Source organism: Tachypleus tridentatus, chromosome 4, assembly GCF_004210375.1.
Source record: "Tachypleus tridentatus isolate NWPU-2018 chromosome 4, ASM421037v1, whole genome shotgun sequence".
NCBI lineage: Eukaryota > Metazoa > Arthropoda > Merostomata > Xiphosura > Limulidae > Tachypleus > Tachypleus tridentatus.
In genome coordinates, this window is record NC_134828.1 from 80,744,220 (window position 1) to 80,765,765 (window position 21,546).

At 33.7% G+C, this 21,546-nt stretch overlaps 1 protein-coding gene across 2 annotated transcripts in view; it reads left to right on the forward strand.

Moving 5' to 3' along the window:
• The first annotated feature begins 1,375 nt into the window (after positions 1–1,375).
• The window catches only part of LOC143249532 (tetraspanin-18B-like), a 48,773-nt gene continuing 28,602 nt past the window's right edge, over positions 1,376–21,546 (forward strand). For both annotated transcript variants that reach the window (XR_013027824.1, XM_076499550.1), the window contains exon 1: positions 1,376–1,529. The gene's annotated coding sequence lies outside the window, so the exon portion shown is untranslated. The remainder of the gene's footprint in view (positions 1,530–21,546) is intronic.

The window sequence follows — 21,546 nt, forward strand, 5'->3', positions numbered from 1 at the left end:
GCGCTAAATCGCGTTCTGTACTTTGGAGCTATGTGCACGCTAAAAGAAAAACATTGAAATCCTATTATTTAAACAGATAAAAGTAGTCCAAAGAAGACGGTGACTGTTGTTGACTAGTTGCCTTCGCTTTTAGCTTATCAGTCTAAAAACGTAAACGGCTATGCGCAAATAGCCTTTTCTGCACTTTGCACGAAAGTTCTGAAAGAAACTAACCAATTACTGAATAAACACAACTCACTTTAACTTGTTAACTTCTGTAATTATAATTGTATCCTTTGTAAAACTGTGTGCTGTTAAACTAACAACTTTTTGCCTAGTGTTTCTTTTTATAATTTAACTATTCTATTTTATTTCAAACGTATGAGGTGAAGGTCTGTGAAACCAGAATGTTTGAATGAATGTGTCAGTTAATCATGAACTGAGATATAATTGTTCAGAATATTTTTATGACCTTTACTGAGCTTTCTGTGAGGCTTACCTTCTACATGTCACATGCGACACTTATTTATTCGATACTTACTTGTCTATGTGTTTCTAAGCGCTGAATGGCCTTCTTCATGGCTACTCAGTTTCTTTGCTCTGTCTACGCGATTAAAATGTCATGTTATCAGGAATTAATTACTAGACATAGAAGTGATTACACTTTTACATATTAGCTTCACGAAGAGGCTTAACGTGTTTAACCAAACACACGGACAGTACTAAGTCAGTATTTTAGTTTATTTATTAATTTCATGATCGGTAGCTATGGATTAAACTCGGATCTGAATAAAGAATCAATGTCAGTTTTGTGACCAACGTAATATGTTCTTTGCATAATTCATATAATGTAATCTTTCATGTACATCTTCAACACGTGAACAATGTTAGGAAGACGGAATTAAAGGGGAAGTTGACCTATCTTCCAATGTAGAAGACTTAGAATAACTGAAAGTCACTGCATTCAAAAGCGTTACGTTTACTTGTTTTTTCACTAATACAAAGATACACATAGCGTTATATATGCTCTGCGAACCACGGGTATTGAAACAATGTTTTTAGCGTTATAAGCCCACAGATTTATTGCTGATCCACCAGGAAGGGCAATTTGCATTTGTTAATTCGTTCTGCTCAACTCGTGGGTATATAGTTACAAAAATACCATCTCATACTTCTCGTTGAAGAACAAAGACTTTAAAAAGTCAGAAGAATAGAGTAGAATGAACTCGAGGGGTACTAATTAAAATCCTATTCTGTTACGTCATGAGTCCTCGCAACATCCACGCCAACAACACGTGCCCACTTTCATACCAATCACGCTAGCTGGGAGGGTACGAGCGAGAGCTTGCATCACGATCAAACGGATGTTAGATTTTCTCTCGCGGTTCAAGCCAGAATTAGTTTGGGCATCTTACTACGACTAGAGCTTGCTGCATACACGGTTGTCAAGGGCAACGGCTAGCAGCTTCTATGGCAGGTGTCCGTCCGCCTGAAGGGAAATGGTGCATATAAGACTGGAAGACTGAGAAGAATCTAACAGTTTATTAAAGGTACGGACTTTAAAAACGGAAATGTTTTATGTGTTTAGTGAATAACAAACTACACGAGAGTCTGAAAACTCGATATCTTTATTCAAACATCGTGAAAGTTTATGTGTTTTCAGGTGATGCTGCAGTGTAGTCGTAATGTCATAGTAGTGTACATGTTAAAAGAGCTGTAACTGTTAAAATGATGTAATATCCAACACTTTGTTCCATTGTAATGGATGTTATTAAGGCTTTATTTTAGGCTTACAGATAGGTTACAAAGATTTCTCAGTGAGTTTACTTAAGAAGGCATTATATCAGAAAAGAAAAACCTCTTCGGCTGTCTTTACAGATTATAAAACCGTATTTCTTATAGTTCCTAAAACTTTGCTTATTTGCTGATATATGTTGCTAAAATTCTGTTTTCTGATTTATAAGAAATGGTAGCCAGACGCTAATTTGTTGTTAACCAAAACGGAATGCATCCAGACACAAACTTACTAATATATTTCACAATGATTGACTTTCCACCAAAAACAAATATTATTACAGGGTTTAGTTTAATATTTGGCAAATTTATTCTTAACAGAGCTTGCTTTTCATCATTTCTTTACGTGTCTATAGTAAGGAAAACAAGACTTGTTATTCATACATATAATAGAATAGATATAAGACAAGGCACTACCCAAGGTATGTTTCTAACTGCGTAGTGTAGAAACAATATACTAATTTTTAAATAATAAACTATACCAAGTTGTTCTTTAACATAACAAACATTCAATGTTTTTACGAAAAAAGTAAAATAATTTTAAAATAACAGAATGGTTACACTAAGATATTCCTGTTGTTTACTCACAATCATATGTTGGTGTTATGTACTAACACTAACGGTACTAAGAGACTACTTACTAACAGTATGACGTTAATGGTGTTTGTAACACTACGATAGAGTAACGTGTTAACTAACAGTACTATAATAGTCGTGCTTAATGACAGGAGCACCATTAAAGGGGGGTTATATCAATCCCAACTAGCGTATCCAACACGCTAATGATCTACACATTTTGACACCAAAATCCCTTCCCTCCCAACCTGGAAAAATCTGGAATCGGAACTGCTTAATAATCAGGTTTTCTTTTAATTACTTGCTAGTATATTACCTTTCTTTAAGTGTTTTCGAAGTCTCCAACTGCTATGCTTTATTTTTATTTTTGCTCAATTACTTATTATTTATATCTATAAATATATTTTATTCATAGTAATATACGTTCTTCTCTAAGCTTTATGTAAAGTAATTTGACTGACGTATCTAAAAATATCCTATATTTGTCGCAGTATCCATGAATATACTTAATAAAATGTCTGGTCTTAAATTTCATCGACATATTTTAATATTTGGTCAAATTTTTGGGTTTGTTTGTCTCTTGAAGTTAAACGCAAAGCTACATAATAGACTATCTGTGCTCTGCTCAATACGGGTATCAAAACCCAGTTTCTAGCGTTGTAAATCCGCAAACATACCGCTGTGCTGCTGGGTGGGGGGCAAGCTTTTAGGCTTCTTTATTTGTTTGTTTTGAATTTCACGCAAAGCTACACGAGAGCTATCTTCGCTAGCAATGTAATATTAGAGGGAAGGCAGCTAGTCATGAACACCCACCGCCAACTCTTGGGCTACTCTTTTTACCAAAAATAGTGGGATTGACCATCACATTATAACGCCCCCACAACTGAAAGGGCGAGCATGTTTGGTGTGACGGGAATTCGAACCGGCGACCCTAGGATTGTGATTCGTGTGCCTTAACCACCTGGCCGTGCTGGGCCAGCTTTTAGGTAATGAATACGTTATATTAAAACGGTTTTCAGTATACATTTAGGAAATCATCTGACAAACATCCCAGGTATAAAGTCGTGGTGAAACGAGATGTATCAGAACTACATTTTAACATTGTTTGGTTGTACGTTGTGTGATGCCACCGAAAACTAGTGGTTTTATGGAAGGGTATGTAACTGCTCTTTCCGACGTAAAATATTCATGCATTCAAATCATAAAAATGCGTGCAGATCGAAGATTTAGAATTCACGCTTTTTATTTAATGTCTCTGAAAACTAAAAGAACATGAATCAACCCTGGGTCCCAGAACCATTCATAAGAAGACCTGTAATAAACCATAACTTTGCCGTGATAAGCAAAGTGCTGTCCCTTGCAACAGATAAGAATCCACGAACACATAGGTCAGTGACAAAAGCCATCCACGTGCCCAAGGGAACATAATCAAGAAGAACCTCCCGTCTGGAAACGAGAACGACAGACTTCTAACCATACCTCTCTTTTAACTTTTACATACCTCAAGCAGCTAGAGAAAGAAAGTGAATATTCAAGTCACAGGGATTTCTGTGCTATTAAGTTGTTGAAACGGACACTGGGAAACTGTTGCCTAAAGCATGCCCTGCAAGCTTTCTGTAAGCCTTCTGGTGTGTGAAACAGCTGTACATCTGAAGAATGACCAGACGTATAAATTTTAAACAAGTGGTGAAGCTACGTTGTAATATTACATGCTCAAACCTCTGTAGTTAGATCACGTAAAAGTATATCAAGGTGTAACAAACCAATAGCTCATATTTCCATTACATTAATACTCATAAAAGTGTGCCAATTTAATAAGTTATCTTACTATAATGAAGGTAGTATGTATGTCAGTATCTATGTATGTTACCAAACCCCTTTCACCATCTATTGAATGACACTAAAAACAAAAATCTATGAAAATTTTCATATTTTGGGCATTCAAGATTCAGTAATTGGAAAAAAATAATTGTGGTATATACGACAACTATTTCTTTATTATCGAACACAATATAAATAAAGGTACTCTCCACACAAGAACATAACTTTAACTAGAACTATGTGTGAGGTTTTGATTATATCTTTCTTGATGTAATTTTTAAGTATAGTACTAAGAAACTGGAGCTCTTAAAAGCTATTGTTTTTGAAGAAACGGTGCCACTTTTAATACACAAAAACTTTACAGTTAATATCAGTAAAATTTATGAACATTTTGAGCTCTGTTCATTGAATCGCTTTGATTCAATGAGTTACGTATGACTAAACAGCACGAACCGGACACTTTGCCCGCGCAATACTTCACAGAGTATAAATCATTTTTAGAAAATGTTCACTATTGTTTTCTAATTTTTTCAATGACGTATGAATACTACAATTAACGAGTACCAGAACAAACAGCCGCCTATAGCACGTCGTTTCTGTTAGTATTCTTAAGGCACTAAGGTTATTCATCAAGTGTAATAAATTAACAGTTCATTGAGTTGTATTCTCAACTTTCTTAACTTTGATTTACTTACGGGTAAGAGTAGTAACGCAAGTAACTAGAGGTTCGAAAAGAGAAAAAATATTCACAAAGCTCAAATTGGAAATTTCATGGACAAAGTTATAGAAAAAATTAAATAGAAGCCCTATAACCCGGGCGCTTTCGAAAGGTGGACCTTTCTTCTTCAGGTGCAAACTGGGAGCGTAAAAACTTTGTAAAAAAGATATTGTAAATAGTACTGAAGAAAATAAAATCAACTTTAATTACAATAACAAGAAGTTAACAACAGCTGAATACGATTTGTACTAATTGTTCTGCGAGTTATTTTCCACACTGAAAACAATGTTATGTACACAAAGCAAACAGGTTATTTCTGAAAGTGCAGACGTTACCAACGTCTTTGTTGTTTCCAAAATGAAAGTAGAAAATATTTTACTTTCAGCTATTTGTAAATTTCAACACAGCGATGTATAGTGGACACCTCAAAATAGAACTGAATTAACATTGTTCACAGGAAACATATAAGAGTATCTGATGAGGAACTTGTTTTGATCGTGTCTAATTTGCGCAAGAAATAGGATCAAAAGAGCACAAAGTAATTTCCAGTGTATTAAATTATAAAAGTGCTGTAAAAACGTGTAGAAAATTCTTAAACATTTTTAAGTAGTTTAGCTTTCTAAATTAGTAGAGAAAAGACTAGTCCACGTGATTTAAAATGTATAAATGTTTAGTAAACCAACAGGTCATATTTTTCGTGCTTTAAGATGTATAAAAGCGTAAAAATAATACTTGACTTCCAGAAATATCAGTGCCTAATAAACAAGTAATTCCTATCTTTAAGTATATTAGAATTTACAAACCAACAGCTTACAGTTCCAGATGGATCAAAGTCTAGCAAGCCAAGAGTCCTTGGCCCCAGATATCTCATAATCTAATAAACTAAATGCTAATAGTTCCAACAGTCCATAATAATAAATGTATCAACATTTAACAAACCAACAGTCCATAATAATAAATGTATCAACATTTAACAAACCAACAGTCCATAATAATAAATGTATCAACATTTAACAAACCAACAATCCATAATAATAAATGTATCAACATTTAACAAACCAACAGTCTATAATAATAGTCTTATCAAAGTTTAACAAACCAAAACTACATGGCCCTGTGTGAATCAACAGAATCAAAGTTTGTTAAACTTTGTATCTTAATCTATTAAACCAATGTGCATTAAGCTAACAAACCAATAATTTATAATTCCAGAAGGATCACAAAACTGTTAAGATCCGAGAGTCTAGAATTCGTTTTGAATCCAGCCTATACATGAACATATTTTAAGACAAACTTATGGAAGCTTCTTTTTAACTTTTTTTTTCAACAGCAAAACTGTGTATGTTATTACATCACCAGTGTCTTAAATGAGCTTATAGAATTACTTTACCAAAACGATTGTAATATTAACATATTGGAACATGGCATCAATTTGATAGCTAAACATTATGGCGAAAGTAAAACATTTTGCAGCCTCAGGAACATTGAATTCGATATGAGATTTACGTCATAAACAAAAGCTTAATATTTTATTCTTACCTAATGTTACAAACGTTTTGAGTTTATACATTAAAACATACAAACCGCTCACTACTGCCACAAAACTGTAACTCCCCTGAGTCCGTTAATGTATCGAAGAATAATGTTTCATGTCTGTTTCAGTATCCATAACCATAAAACTGTGATGTTTGTTTGAAGTAAAACACAACTTAATAGAGGAATTCTCTTTCATGCTTCAACTGAAGTAATGTGGAAAAGAGCGGGTTCACATTATATGGTACTGCAGCACATCATGTCGTACCTAAATAGCACCGTGAAAAAAGGAAAATGATTATACAGTAAACCCGTGTTCGCAGTCGTAATTGAAACAATGTATTAAATCTGTATAAGCAGTTATAAATGAAACAATCTATGAAAACAGTATTGGCAGTTGTAAATGAAACAATGTATTAAAATTGTATTGATAGTTGAAACTGAAACAGCGTACTGATGAGGAGGTGCCGGTGTTGTGTGTTATAAATGAAACAGTAAGTATAAGAAAACAATTCTACGATAAATTCTAATGCGAGTTACGGCGACACCGCTATAAATAATAAAATAATTATGGTGTAAAATAGTGGTACATGTTGAAACTTATACATTGTAAAAATAAAATAATTACTTGTCAAAGTGTTATGAGTTGTAAAAAAACAATACTTTACAACAAAAGAATAATTAGACCATAAAGTTGTGTAACTTGTAGTTACAACACTATGAAGAAGAGTTACGGTATATTGTTGATTTGTTTGTTATTAGTGCGAATAAGGTTGTAAGTCTGTAAACACCCTTGACCCGCTAGAGGATATTTTATGTTGCATGTTGTAACCACAACACTTCTAAGAAGATTTGCGCCATAAAGTTATATTACATGTTGTAACTAAAACACTATCAATAAGTTACACTAAACTTAAAGGTAACTCTGAATGAAACAGAACAAAGAAATTGGATTAAATAAGTTTGTTAAGAGTAACTTTTAGGAAATGCTTGATAAGGTGTCACATAAAAAGACTTGTAAAACATGAATGTATCAGTCAAACTGGATTGATGTTACAAGTGAGGTACCTCAGGGCTCAGTCATAGCCTCTATATTATATTTACATAAATGACATAGATAAAGTAGTGGTCAATAAAATACAATGTCTTGCAAAAGTGTTCATCCTATATGTAACATTTCGATGAAATACAAAGTAACTTGTAACTTGTTTTATTCCAAACTCTAATGGTCAAACTTAGCACTATTATGTGTGAAGGGAGTTAAATGTCGTCAAAACTTACAAGTAAATATATAAATTGAAATTTGCTGATTCCTAATTATTTAACACACAAGTCAGTACTTGGTGGAAAACCTTTGGCAGCAATTACTGCAGTGAGCCTTTATGGGTAGGTCTCTACGAGCTTTACACAATAAGATGGTATACTTTTTTCCTATTCATCCTTATAAAATTGCTTCATTTCTGATAAGGTCATTGCGGGATCGTTAATGGACTATAATTTTCAAGTTCTGCCATAAATGTTCCATTGAATTCAAGTTATAGCTTTGACTGGGCCGCTCCAAGGCATTCACTTTCTTCTATTCAAACCATTCAACTTGGCTTTCTCCTTATGCTTAGAGTCATTTTCCTACTAAAATGTGAATTTTCGACAAAATTTTTAATTCTTGGTTAACTAAAGCAGGTATTCCTCAAGAATTCGCCTGTAGTTTGCATCCATCTTTCCCTCAATCCGGACAAGTTTCCCTGTTCCTTCTGATGAGAAGCATTCTCATAACGTGATGCTGCCACACCGTGTTTGCTAGTTTGGATGATGCTAATTGAATAATGTACTTTGTGAGGCTCACACCAGACACAACGCTTTGATTTTAGACCAAAAACTCAAATTTTGTCTAGTTTGACTACAAAACCTACCACATGTCTGCAGTATCATTTACATGCTTTGTCACACACTCAATACGAGATTTAAGATGATTCATCTTTAGTAATGGCTTCTTTCTTGCCATTCGTCCCTACCCGCTAGCTTTGCTCAGGGACCGGGATATTTTCGATGTATGAACAGTGACTCTTATATCATACATGGAACTTTGTTAATTTTTGAGAGTCAATGTTAGCTTTATAGTGGTATCCCTAACCAGCTTCCTGCATTCCCAGCTGCTTAGTTTGGAAGGGTGACCTGATTTGTGTAGTGACTGTATGGTATGAAGCACATTCCACTTCTTAATGACGAACATCACCATACTCAAAGGAATAATCAGCGGCTTTGAAATTTTCTTGTAACCTTTCCCTGTTCTGTGCTTCTCTACCACTTTATCCCTGACTTGTTTAGAAGACTCCTTGATCCTCGTGGTTAGTTTGTCGCACCACTACGTCAGTTGTGTCTTGAACAAATGCATTTACTCTGGAGTCAAGTTATATAACTTTGCGTACAGACAGAGACAATTACGTTAATTTTGTGACCTATCAAACTAATCATTTGCACCTGAACTGATTTAAGTTCTAGCAACGGAACTAATTACTTATGCAATTGATAATATTCCATTTTGTTTTAAAATCTAACTTACATAATATCAGCAATTTTAGTTTTTTAGTTTGGAGTAAATTGTGTCGATTCTACATATAAAGTTTCCTTTGAAAGTTTCATCATTGCAGTCTCAGACAGTAATAAAATGTAGACACTTTGCAAGAGATGAATACTTTGCAAGTCACTGTACTTAGATTTCCAGATGATATTAATGTTTTACCAGATTATACTAAGGTCTTGGTAGTTACTAGCTGTGAAGAAGATGCTATTGATTTACAAAAGTCATTACATCATTTAATGAGTTGGACAAATGGGTTTTGATTGTAATAAATGCAAAATAATGCATGTAAGTTAGCATTATTTGAATTATAAGTGTCATTTGTATGAAAATAACTTCAACATTGTCATGAAAGAAAGGGACCGTGGTGTAATTGTTAATCAGTCTTTTAGGGCTCCCAAGAAGAGTTTGTTTTTGTAATGAAGCACAAAGCTATACAATAGGCTGTCTGTACTCCGCCCAACACAAGTATTGAAACCCGATTTCCAGCAATATGAGTCCGCAAACACACTGCAATGCCAATAGGGTGGGGGGACAAGAAATATACTGTTGCTAGTGGTATGCCAAATAGGATTTCATTAGTACAGAAATATTGAATACAAGTCAAAAGCAGTTATAATTTCATTGCATAGCTCACTGGTTACGATACATTTTGAGTATTATGTTCAGTCTTGGACTCCTTATCTTAGGAGAAAAAGAATTGTTGGAAAGGGTCCAGAGAAAGGTTATTATAATGGTGCCTGGGATGAATGACTTGTCGTACAATAAAAAGTTGAATTTCTTAAATTGTTTTTTTTTGTAAAAAAAGAAGAATTATAGAGGATCTAATTGAGGTGTTGAAGATTATAAAGGGAATTCATAGTATCGATACTTCATTTATACTTAGCAAGTGAGAATAGTAGGACTAGGGAACACAGATATAAATTTTGGCAGGGAAGGAGTCATCTTCAGCTGACTGAGTTGTTGGCCACTGGAGTGGGTTGTCTTTGAATGTTGTGGAATCAGTAAATTTATGTAAGTTTAAGAGAAAGCTTGATAAGTATATAAATGATAAAGGTTGGCTTTATGATTTTTTTTAAATTTCCTTATGATAGTTTTAGCTTAGTTGAGATGATGGGACAGTCGAAATGAAACAATAAGTCCCACTTCTCCCAAAATATAATGTTATGTTAATTTTCAGATAAGGATAATTACACTACACATTCGCGTTATGAGTTTTATTTGCACAAAAAATGCGTTTAAAAACTATACAAGAAAAAAAGCACAAAATGTATTATTGTGTCAACTTCTGTAAATTAGTACAAGCGAAACATATGACTATTTAGTAAACTGTGTTAAGGGAAGCTTAAAGAGTTTGATAATAATGCAAATTCTGTACGGAAATTTTTGGTTGTTTTTTTTTTAATTTTGCGCAAAGCTACACGCGGATTATCTGTACTAGCCGTCCCTAATTTAGGAGTGTAAGACTAGAGGGAAGGCAGCTAGTCATCACTACCCACCACCAACTCTTGGACTGCTCTTTTACCAACGAATAGTAGGATTGACCGTCACATTAAAACGCCCCCACGGTTGAAAGGGCGAGCATGTTTGGTGCGACGGAGATTCGAACCCACGACCTTCAGATTACGAGTCGAATACCTTAACCACTTGGCCATATCAGGCCCTCTATGATAGTATTAGGTGTAAAACATTGCAGAGCAAATTAGAATTTTTTTTTATTGAGACACGTGGTATAAGTGGAAAACTGTACAGAAATTTACAATAATTTCATTTAATAACATCACGTGTAACTCAGACATTGTAGAGATGATTAAACTTAATTCACAGTTTAATGTTATGAGTGGAAAGCTATATATAAATTTACAATTATTTCATACAATAGTGTAATATGCCGAAACTAAAATAATGTTCAGGACATGAGAATCACCATGTATAATTGTGTTACACTCTGTAGTTGGAACACTATATAGAAGATTAGAAGCACCCTATATAATAGTGTCACGTAAAGTATTTTGTATTACAAGCTCTGCAGATCGAGTGACTTCACTGTGGAATAGTTTTTATGTTCAAAGCGAAACAATGTACAGAGGAAAGAAACTACAGTATTTAGAAGTTTTCTTGCCCAGGTATCGGTGTTACATCTTCACGCTTGAGGTTTAATCATCTTTGAAAGTAAGGAGACACTCATGACCAAAGATGCATTTGTCTTCATTTCCTCTTTAGCATAAACATGTGGCAATGTTAACGAATACATTTGTTAACAAGAGCATCGTCAAACACGAAGCCTAAACAGTCGGTAATAACGAAAAAATTGTCGGTTAAGTAGCCTCAAATTGACAAGCTTGTTTCTCACCCTGTGATTATCACATGAAAAATGGCAGGTATTTACAAATAGTAGAGGAACCACAACTTGCTGTAATCAAGGATACATTTTTGTCAGTACCGTAACTATCGTATATAAAGTAACCAATAGCAACAAACCTTCAAACACGTGCAAGTAAAAATCCGAAAGTTTCCAAAAGAAATTAAACAAGGAAACAAAGCGTGAAGGATATTGAAGAAGACAGCTCTCATAAAACCAACGAAACGATCAACAAATACAAGTTCATACGATTTGAGTTGCTGACTAATATAATAGGTTTCAATGCAAATGAAATCTCACTGAAATTACTTTTTTACACTTAACTTGGTAAAGCACCTTTTAATTATATCTCATGGCCGACACCAGGCCAACTTTATTAGATTTTTATATAGATCGTTCAGGTTTGATTTTTGAATTCCGCCAAAGCTACACAAAGGCTTTCTGCACTAGCCGTTTAATAATTTAACATAATTTAACAGTGTATGTGTTTGCGTGTTTTCTTATAGCAAAGTCACATCGGGCTATCTGCTAAGTCCACCGAGTGGAAATCGAACCCCTGATTTTGGCGTTGTAATTCCGTAGACTAACCGCTGTACCAGCTAGGGACTCAGCAGTGTGAGACTAAAGTGAAGGCAGCTAGTCATCACTACCAACTGGCAGCTCTTGAGCTACTCTTTTAAACAACGAATAGTGGGATTGACCATAACATAATAATAACATCCCCAGGGTTAAAAGGGCGCACAAATTTGGTGTGACAGGGATTCGTACCCACGACCCTAAATTACGAGTCAAGCGCACTAACCACCTGGCCATGCTGAGCCAGATCTTTCAGCTATCTTATTATCTTTCCTTCACAATATGGAAGCAAACTTCCAATTCAATTACAGTTTCCGATTGGTCAGCTTCCGTTTACCTTATTTTAATACTAAAAATTCAGGGTTCGATTCTCCGCGATTGTCAGAGTGCAAATAGCCCACCTTGTAACTTTGCATTAAAAATCACAACAACGTTTATTCAAAATTGAAAATGAACACAAAATATTCAGTTTATTTTTTATGATAAACGGAAAAAAATGTCACAAAATCATTTACATTCTTCTTCTGGCACTGTTATTAGTTTCTTTGTTCTACTTGCCCATTGTTTTGGTAAATATAAAACAATATACGTTTATGTTTCCTTTTTGTTAAGTTGAAATTTAATCACATCTCTATTGTACTCTCTAAGTTTACAAGTTAAAAGACATTTCTATTATACTCCTTCTCTAATTAAAATTAAAAGACAGAAAGATTCAAGTTTGCAGATTAAAACCTAACAATATTTATTTCATAAGTTAACAAGTTGAAAACTAACTACATATCCATTATTTTCTTTAAGTTGATACCACTACAACTCTCTTCTTTTCCCCAAGTTTACAACTTGAAAGCCAGCCACGTCTCTTTTATATTCTAAGTTGGCAAACTGAAGCTCAGCTACATTTTGCTGGCTAGACAAAAGCGAGCTATATCACTATTCTATTCCCAAAGTTTGCAGGTTGAAGTCCAGCTTCGTTCTCTTTCATCCATTTTACTGGCAAGCTTAAATCCGGGTGCATTTTTTTTTCTAATAGACCTTAGTATTTCATATTTGTTAAGAAATTAGATTTCAAATACTTTATAATATTGAAATTATTCTATTAACAAAAAACACTTATAACTTTATGTTATTGATATAATTAGTTAATGGAAGACTTAGCTTTAAAATTATCTTCCAGTCCGTTTACTTTGTAGTTGAGTCCTGTAATTTTAATTCAAATATTTGGAAAGACAGCACTTATACTTCTGACAATCAAACGAATTTATCTATAGTCTCAGTTAACATAGTTTAAATTTAACGACCTTGTAGTTATACAAATTTTTATTAATCTTTGATCATCTTGTTAGCCAAGTTTCAGTCATAATTTAGTCCCGCCTCTTTCCTCAAATGTCTGATCAGTATTAGTTTCTAAGTGCTCTTTATTTTCATGAATTACTCAATATTGTAATTACTCATTAAAATATTAGTTAAGAGTGGGTGGGGTAAGACGGCCATCTTGGATATGAATGCGATTTTCACCAGTTAGTATGAAAGACATTTAGAAATAAAATGTTTCAAAATTAACCCTGTTTTATCATAAATTTTGTTTTTTAATTAAAACAAAGATTGTTTGTTTGTTTTGGAATTTCGCACAAAGCTACTCGAGGGCTATCTGTGCTAGCCGTCCCTAATTTAGTAGTGTAAGACTAGAGGGAAGGCAGCTAATCATCACCACCCACCGCCAACTCTTGGGCTACTCTTTTACCAACGAATAGTGGGATTGACCGTCACATTATACATTAAAACAAAGAACTGGATATTAATGTATTGTAACTGTTGAAAAATTTATTTCTTATAGGTGGGGACCGTTTTACCTGTAAGGTTCGAGAAGACAGGCTCACAAAATAGGGTAAAATGGCCTCTGTCTAATTCATAATGAAATCTAAAATAGATATTGTATTTAGGTACTACATTTAAATAATAATTTAACACTCTCGACACGAATATGGAATATTGTGCGCCTGGCCCATTTTGCATGTTATCTTAAAGAATGGGCCAAAAGAACTTAGATATTAGTACGTGGAAATAATATATATTGTGACAGAAGTAGGTGGAGGAAATATACGTTATTAGTCTAGTCTGTAGAGTATCGTAGCCCTAACACATTTGTTTACAAGGGCTTAGTAGCTGAAGGGAGGGCAGGAACAACGTCTCCTCAATGATATCTAAACAAAAGGCTGTCAAACACATAATTAAACAATATTATAATTATTTTGTCGGCATTTTAAAGCCAAAAAAACATTATAGATGATAGCATTGAATTTGGTTAATCTAAGTTTTTAGGTTGATGTGTTATGTTTATTTGTTTTCTAGCAAATCCAAATAATGACATCATTCTAAAACAACCATACATTCTAAGTGTTTAAACGTATTTAATGTATCATTTTTGTCAATAGGTAAAATATAATTTACGTGTGTCTTCTTCTGATAGTATTTCAATATAGCATTATGAGTACAATTAACGATACTTTGTCAATATAACTGATAAAAATATAATAATTTTATGAACTGGGAATATTTTGGTGCTGTCCCCATGTGGCTCTGCTAGTTCTTCTTTGTTTAAAATAAACAAAGTAAAACTCCATGAACCATTTACCTTACGATCATAAAGAGTTCAATGTGCTAGTTTCTGAACAAATCTGCTCGAAAAAAAAAAACAGAGATCTTTCATTCATCCACATTCCAACCCACTCCTCCAGATTACCTGCACAGTAGTAACATATAATACATTCTAGCCGTCTTACCTCAGTTTCTTCTTGCCGGGTTTCTACTCATGGTGTGCTTTTAAATAGCTGTGAAACTATAAAATGATTATATATTCTTTCTTCTCTCGGTCAATTACACCGAACTATTTCATTTTATTTGTAGATAAAACTAACCTATGGAAGCATCACTGACTTAATGAACGAAGTTGAAGGAAACAAGTCACGTTAGTTAGGTTCTAGCGGTTGTTTTCTCGGCCATAGTTCTATACATGTACTAATAATGGTTTCTATATGAAAAACACGCTTGTTGCTCGTTCTCAACTTAGTTGACTCTTTCGCCGACTGACGTCTCTGTTCCCAATCTGCTTGTTTATCCAACACAACCACTTGACTTCTTCGAAGACTGGGGGGCAGTCGCTTCTCTTTTTTTAACTGTAATTATTGTTCCATAATCACAATTACTTTAACGACATGTACTTTAATATTCATTTCATATTACTTGTGTTAATACTCATCTAATTTTAAACACATTTATGTTGGTCCCCATTCACACAATGGCATGTCTGCGGACTCACCACGCTAAAAACTGGGTTTTTATACCCGCGGTGAGCAGACCACAAATGGCCCTTTGTGTAGCTTTGTGCTTAATTCCAAATACTCTAAATTTAAAAATATCATACTGTATATAGCACTGAATAATCTAATACAATGATTCTTTTCTGAAAGTCAATACAATAATACATAAAACTGTTCTTTTTTTTCATTCACGTGTTGTATGCTATTTTCACAAGTCTTGTTTTACTGTTTCCTAAAATCATAAGCAGATGTATCAGTTTCTAACTTCCTGGAACACTTTTATTGTGCTATGCTTCACTATTTGTGTGCTGAGACGCTTCAAGTGCTGCTACGTGAGAAGAATGTGCGATTCCTTCGGAATTTAGAAGTTATGGGATTATTTAATTTATTTTTCCAGACAACTTTAGGATTTTAAAGACGTAAACACACATACTACCTTCAATAACAGATGAGGTTTCTCGTCTTTGAGTTTATTAATTAAATATATATATTTATACATACATATTTTGAGTTTTAAATTTAGAAACTGTTTATTTTACTGTCCAAACAGCGAGATAACAGTTAATTCCTAATTGCAGTTTGTTACCTCGTGATGTTATAAAACTAGAAAATATCAGATGCCAGAAATACCACATAACCATCGCCTTATGTCAAATTCCACTGCACTGATGCAATTACATGTTGTCATGACGACCATGTTTCCCTCTGGAGCTTAATTTTATTTAGGGTTTCTGGTCAAAACCAAATACAACTAGTCGTACAACTTGTTAACCCATTAAATGGATTTATACCAAAAGTACAAAGAAACGTTTTCCAGTATATGTGGTTAAGGAATGAGAGTGTTGTCCAAAACCTATCATCTGAACAAATTACACGTTTTATCAAACAATAAGTTTGCATATCATTGGATAGAATTATACTTGACGTATTCCAAGACCAATAGTTTTTATTACAAGTGTTTAGCGTGCATGTCCTGTCTAATACCAAAATATTAAAATAGAACATGGACACACTCTAAATACTCCCAGAAAAATAGTTTTTTCGTTACACGTATTTGATATGTGTGTCCTATTTGATATTTAACATTATTTCTGACTTTATATGGCATCTTTATTAAAACAACAGTTTTACGTTATACGTTTTAGCACGTGAGTCTTGTGTGTTGTTGTTTTTTTAATTAAGCACAAAACTACACAATGGGCTATCTGTGCTCTACCCACCACGGATATCGAAACCCGGTTTTTAGTATTGTACGTCCACAGACATACCACTAAGCCACTGGGGGGCAGTCTTGTGTGACAGAGAACTTTTTAACTTTTGTTTCAATAATCGCGATTTTATAATATTCGCGTTTAGCCTTCTTAGTATCTAATATATATTTTCTTTTAAAGCTTTTAATTTCCAATTTTATTTTTTAGCACTTATATTTTGATATTTTCCCTACACATCACCCAGCTTTGTCCCTCTTTTCAATATGCTCTCTCTAGAAAAGATTCAAAACCATAAAAAAAACAGAAATTAACTCTCGCTTTTCATCGTCCATGATAGCAACCATCTGTTAATATTCGGAGAACTTGGTTTTGTTGACTTAGAAATTGACAACCTATGAAGACTAGAATAAAACGAATCACGCGCATGAGGAACGAATAAAATGACGCTCGTGTAGAACGTGCTACTTCTTAAAACAATGCAAAGAATCTAAAATAGGCATTCAATATTTCTTCGTAAGAGATAAGATCCGCTCTTCGCTAGAAACCCACATAAGTGTCGATAACAAAACTAAAATCTTACGCCACACGTGACATTAGTTTATTTCTGCACTAGAAAAGAAATGGAACGCCTAGATCACCACATTATCTTCAAAAGGCTAGAAAAAAATGTCACTCGTTGACGACTATATTTTTTACTATTACAATATTTAAACAAATATGATGACTCGTTGTTATTGTTCTGTAAATTACACCAAAACTAGAACATTGATAACAAATAAAATGTCACACGCCCATGAATTAATAGTTATTGGAGCCCTAACTCGTATAACATGGAGGATCCCCACACAAAACTACGCCTCATTAAATTAGAAAGTTAGGGTAGAATGAATAAATAAATAGGCCTGTATAATGTTTACACACTATACGAATAATGTAACTAGTCATATCATAATACATTATGTTTAATTGGATTTTTTTTATCTTTTTCACGCACAAAATGTTTGCTTAGGAAAAATACGAACTAGCACAAACGCATGTATACGTATCTGATAACAATTATTTGCGTTTTTATTAATAGCTAACATTAAGTTCCTAATTAAACATAATAAATACAAACACATAAAATATCATGACAATGTATGTCTTACTTTTTTATAAATGGTCGATTTTACCGCAGCTCTCCTGTTTGGCTGGTGCTCGTTCGTTAATTCTCCCCTGCCTATGATTATAGCTCCAGCCAAGTCACAGTTAACATTTTGCACATGAGTGCAAGAGCTTCGTCATGACACCTTGAAAGTGACACATATCGATGACTAGAGTCTGTCAAAGCATCAGTAAAACGAAACACATTGATGAAGATGCTGTCTGACGATAAACCAAGAAAAGTATACTCTTTTGATACGCATGGATTGATGTTCATAGCTATCTTTTATAACACACTATAATTTCACACTTGAAAGTTTGTCAGTGGGTGGATATCCACAGTGCCTATTGTTTCTGACAGTTTCGGTCGGAATACACTTGAAATGTCCTCAATACCACAAACATATACGAACATACGGAGAGATAAAGAATAAAAACTGTAGTGTCAAAACCACCAAGCCTTTCCAAATCTCACAGCGAGAAAAAACCTACGTGCTCTGTCCGTCTTGCCCAGCTGACACTGGTCTCTAGAAAATGTGAATATTTCTCTTACCTAGTTATAGTGGTTGAAGATGAATTAGTTTAGACAGATGGATAGACAGTTAAAAAGAATTATAAATAATGAAATGATAGTTTACAAAAATACACATCACGTATGTTTACAAAGAATTTATAGCCGTTTGTAATTGTACTATAATACTGTTGTTGTACGAGCTAATATAATGATTCATTTCTCCGATGAAAGGATTTATCGTTATAAAGAAGCGAGAAAAAGGGTTAAGAATTAACCATACTTAATAATTAATATTATTTGGGTTATGTTTTGAATTTCGCACACAGCTACACGAGGGTTATCTGCGCTAGCCGCCCCTAATTTAACAGTATAAAGGAAGGAAGTTAGTCATCATCACCCACCGCCAACTCTTGGGCTACTCTTTTACCAATAAATAGTGGAATTGACCGAAACATTATAACGTACTCACGGTTGAAGGGAGAGCATGTTTGGTGTGACGGGGATCCGAATCCACGACCTTCAGGTTACGAGTCGAGTGCCTTAACCACCCGGCCATGTCGTGCCGTCATTTTAGTAATTTGATAAATACGTTATATGTTTCTGAGGTACATTATAGTATTTTTTTTATTTTAATTCTATATTAATTTGCGTTTGTATTGTGAATATGTTTGTTTGCACACTCCTTCAGTAGTTTTGGATCTAATTGAATCAAACTTTCTAGGAAAACTCGAGTTTTTCTGTATATAAACAGTTGATAGGCGATATTCTTTACATACTAGTTATTAAAATATAATGTGACTTTTTAAATCTGAAAATGTAACTTTGCTTTAGAAGGCAGTGTTTTAACGTTAAATCTATTCTAATGTTAAAAAGATAATTCAGAAAAGTTTGCATAAGTCTCCTTATTTAAGTTTCTTTATTTTCGAATTTTGCACGAAGCTACACGAGGGCTATCTGCGCTAGCCGTCCCTAATTTAGCAGTGTAAGACTAGAAGGAAGGCATCTAGTCATCACCACTCACCGCCAAATCTTGAGTTACTCACAAATAGTGTGAGTGACCGCTACATATAACGCCTTCATGGGTAAAAGGGCGAGCATGTTTAATGCTACACGAACCCGCGACCCTCGGATTACGAGTGTAACGCCCTAACCAACTGGTCATGCCGGAGCATTTTATGTTTAAGCAAGAAATCTTTAGGTTGGAACTAAAACTTGCCAAAGCATTGTAAGAGGTTATCAAATCCAAAACTAGTTTTGTAAAAGAAGCATATTAAAACTCTATAAAGATATACGATGAGACAAAAATGCAAAAAGTGCTGTATAATTGTTTAAAACTGCTCAGAGGCGGTGTTTTTTAAGGAATTTTAAAGGATATAGCAATGATTGCATAAAACTGTGCAGAAAGATTTTGAAGAACTGTAGAAAAATACATAAAAATAAAAATTATTGTGAAAATAGAGAGTGCAGAAAGGAAGCAGAAACCATGACAAGAAAATGCTTTAGATGTTCCGAACTTAAGTGAATATTGAAATAGAACCGGTAGTTATATTTTAAAAGTGTGTGAAGAAGTAACTTTCAATGAAAATTAGAAACTACAAGAATCACCTTGGTACTCCACAACTACAAGAACTTCTGATAAAGCAAATGTAATTACTTCTAGATTCATGAAAATAAAGAACGTTTTGTATACTATGTAGACAATAAATCTATGACTCAAGAAATCTATATACAACTGATGTAAGGTAATTTAGTGAGAACATATCTTAAAAGATTTCAAAGTATGGTATTTTATTGTTATTTTGATAAAAAAAATATAGTGACCTAAGAACTTAAGAGTTTCGATCAACGTAGAAAATTCACATTATCTCTTCCCACCATTACAGTTGATTTATATACAATGCAGTTCCTATTTACAGAGAGAATTGATAGCTGGAAATAACGTTTATAAATCAAACCTTGAGGCTGGCGCTGTAGAATAACAAGTTGTCACGTGATCTAGATATCACCCAATCACAATTCGATTCTCTCTGGAAGTAATATATCAGTCGAAATTTTCTTGTTTCACACAATATCTATGCAAATGTTTGTTGATTGGATTCTCAAGAACAAATACACATCTTTCTTTGTTTAATTGAGTTGTTGTGTCTTTGTGAAAAATCAAATAAATACTTAATTATTGTTTGACCAATCTTTTTATCGTTCTTTTATATCATGAGTCATTTTGCATGTTAAAGAGCAGCATATATACAGAATCCCAGTAAATTTTAGAAAAATATTATGATATAGAAATTTAACGTTGAAGCTCAAAAACACAGTTATTCAATAATGGAACCTTTTAAGGCTTTACCTAAAATATTTACCTAAAAATATTAAGTACATTATATGGATTCAAAAATGAAAAAGCAAGAACTTGATTTAAACTTTTCGAAACTTTTTTTTAAAAGAAAGAAATGTATCGATCTTTCATTTATATTTATTTCACCTTGTAGCCACGATGGAAACAATGTAGCTTTTGATATTCGGGTTCCTAGTGCTAATTGAAGTCCCATGTTTTAACCAAATAAACGGTAGGACTGAAATAAGAAACGCACACAGTTCGATGCACTCCAAATAACTCGATTAGGAAATGTAAATGAGTTTTAGGTTCTATATCATTAAACAAGCACCAGACTGATTTTATTTATTTATTTGCAATTAAAACTCTCGAATGACAGCTGAAAACAGAGCAATCTGTGAAGAAATCTGGTTTAATTAGTGTTTCGGTCTGATTCATTCAACTCATCGATTTTCTTTTTCAAAACACTCATCCTACATTTAATGTAATGCATTAGATTTAATGTTTTAATTAGACTTAAATAGCTTTATCAGAAAATAAAGCAAGACGGCGAATGTATAAAGGATTTCAGCAAAGTATTTGCTAAAAGGTAACGCTTTTGAAAGTCTTAGTCCTTAGTTAAGTAGTTAATTCGAACAAAAAAAAACAATAAAACAAAGACACATCTTTCATTGCATTTGAAATCATAACACATTATTCATTAAGCAGGTCTTAAACAAATTCAATCACTGCAGGTATTGAAAGCACGTTAAATTAACTACTCTTTTATAAGTTTAAGTCAAAGTAATCACTCAGTTAAACTGGATAAATTACTGCTCATCTTCATTTAAAAAATTAATTTTGAAGCCTCACCATGTCTTTGTAGTCCGTATCACCGCGTCCAGCCATGCTCTATCTGGCAACCGTTCAGTTTGGCAGTAGCCCTGCAGCGTATATTACGTTGCAGAAAAGCTCCATCGTATATCTGACATGTCCAAATCACACCTCCTCCTTGGTCTTTTCATAATCCGTCTAGTTTATGAAGACGATGATTTCTCAGGTCCTTTTCAACAGTTTAGTCTCATAGAAATACATAGACGCTACATCCAA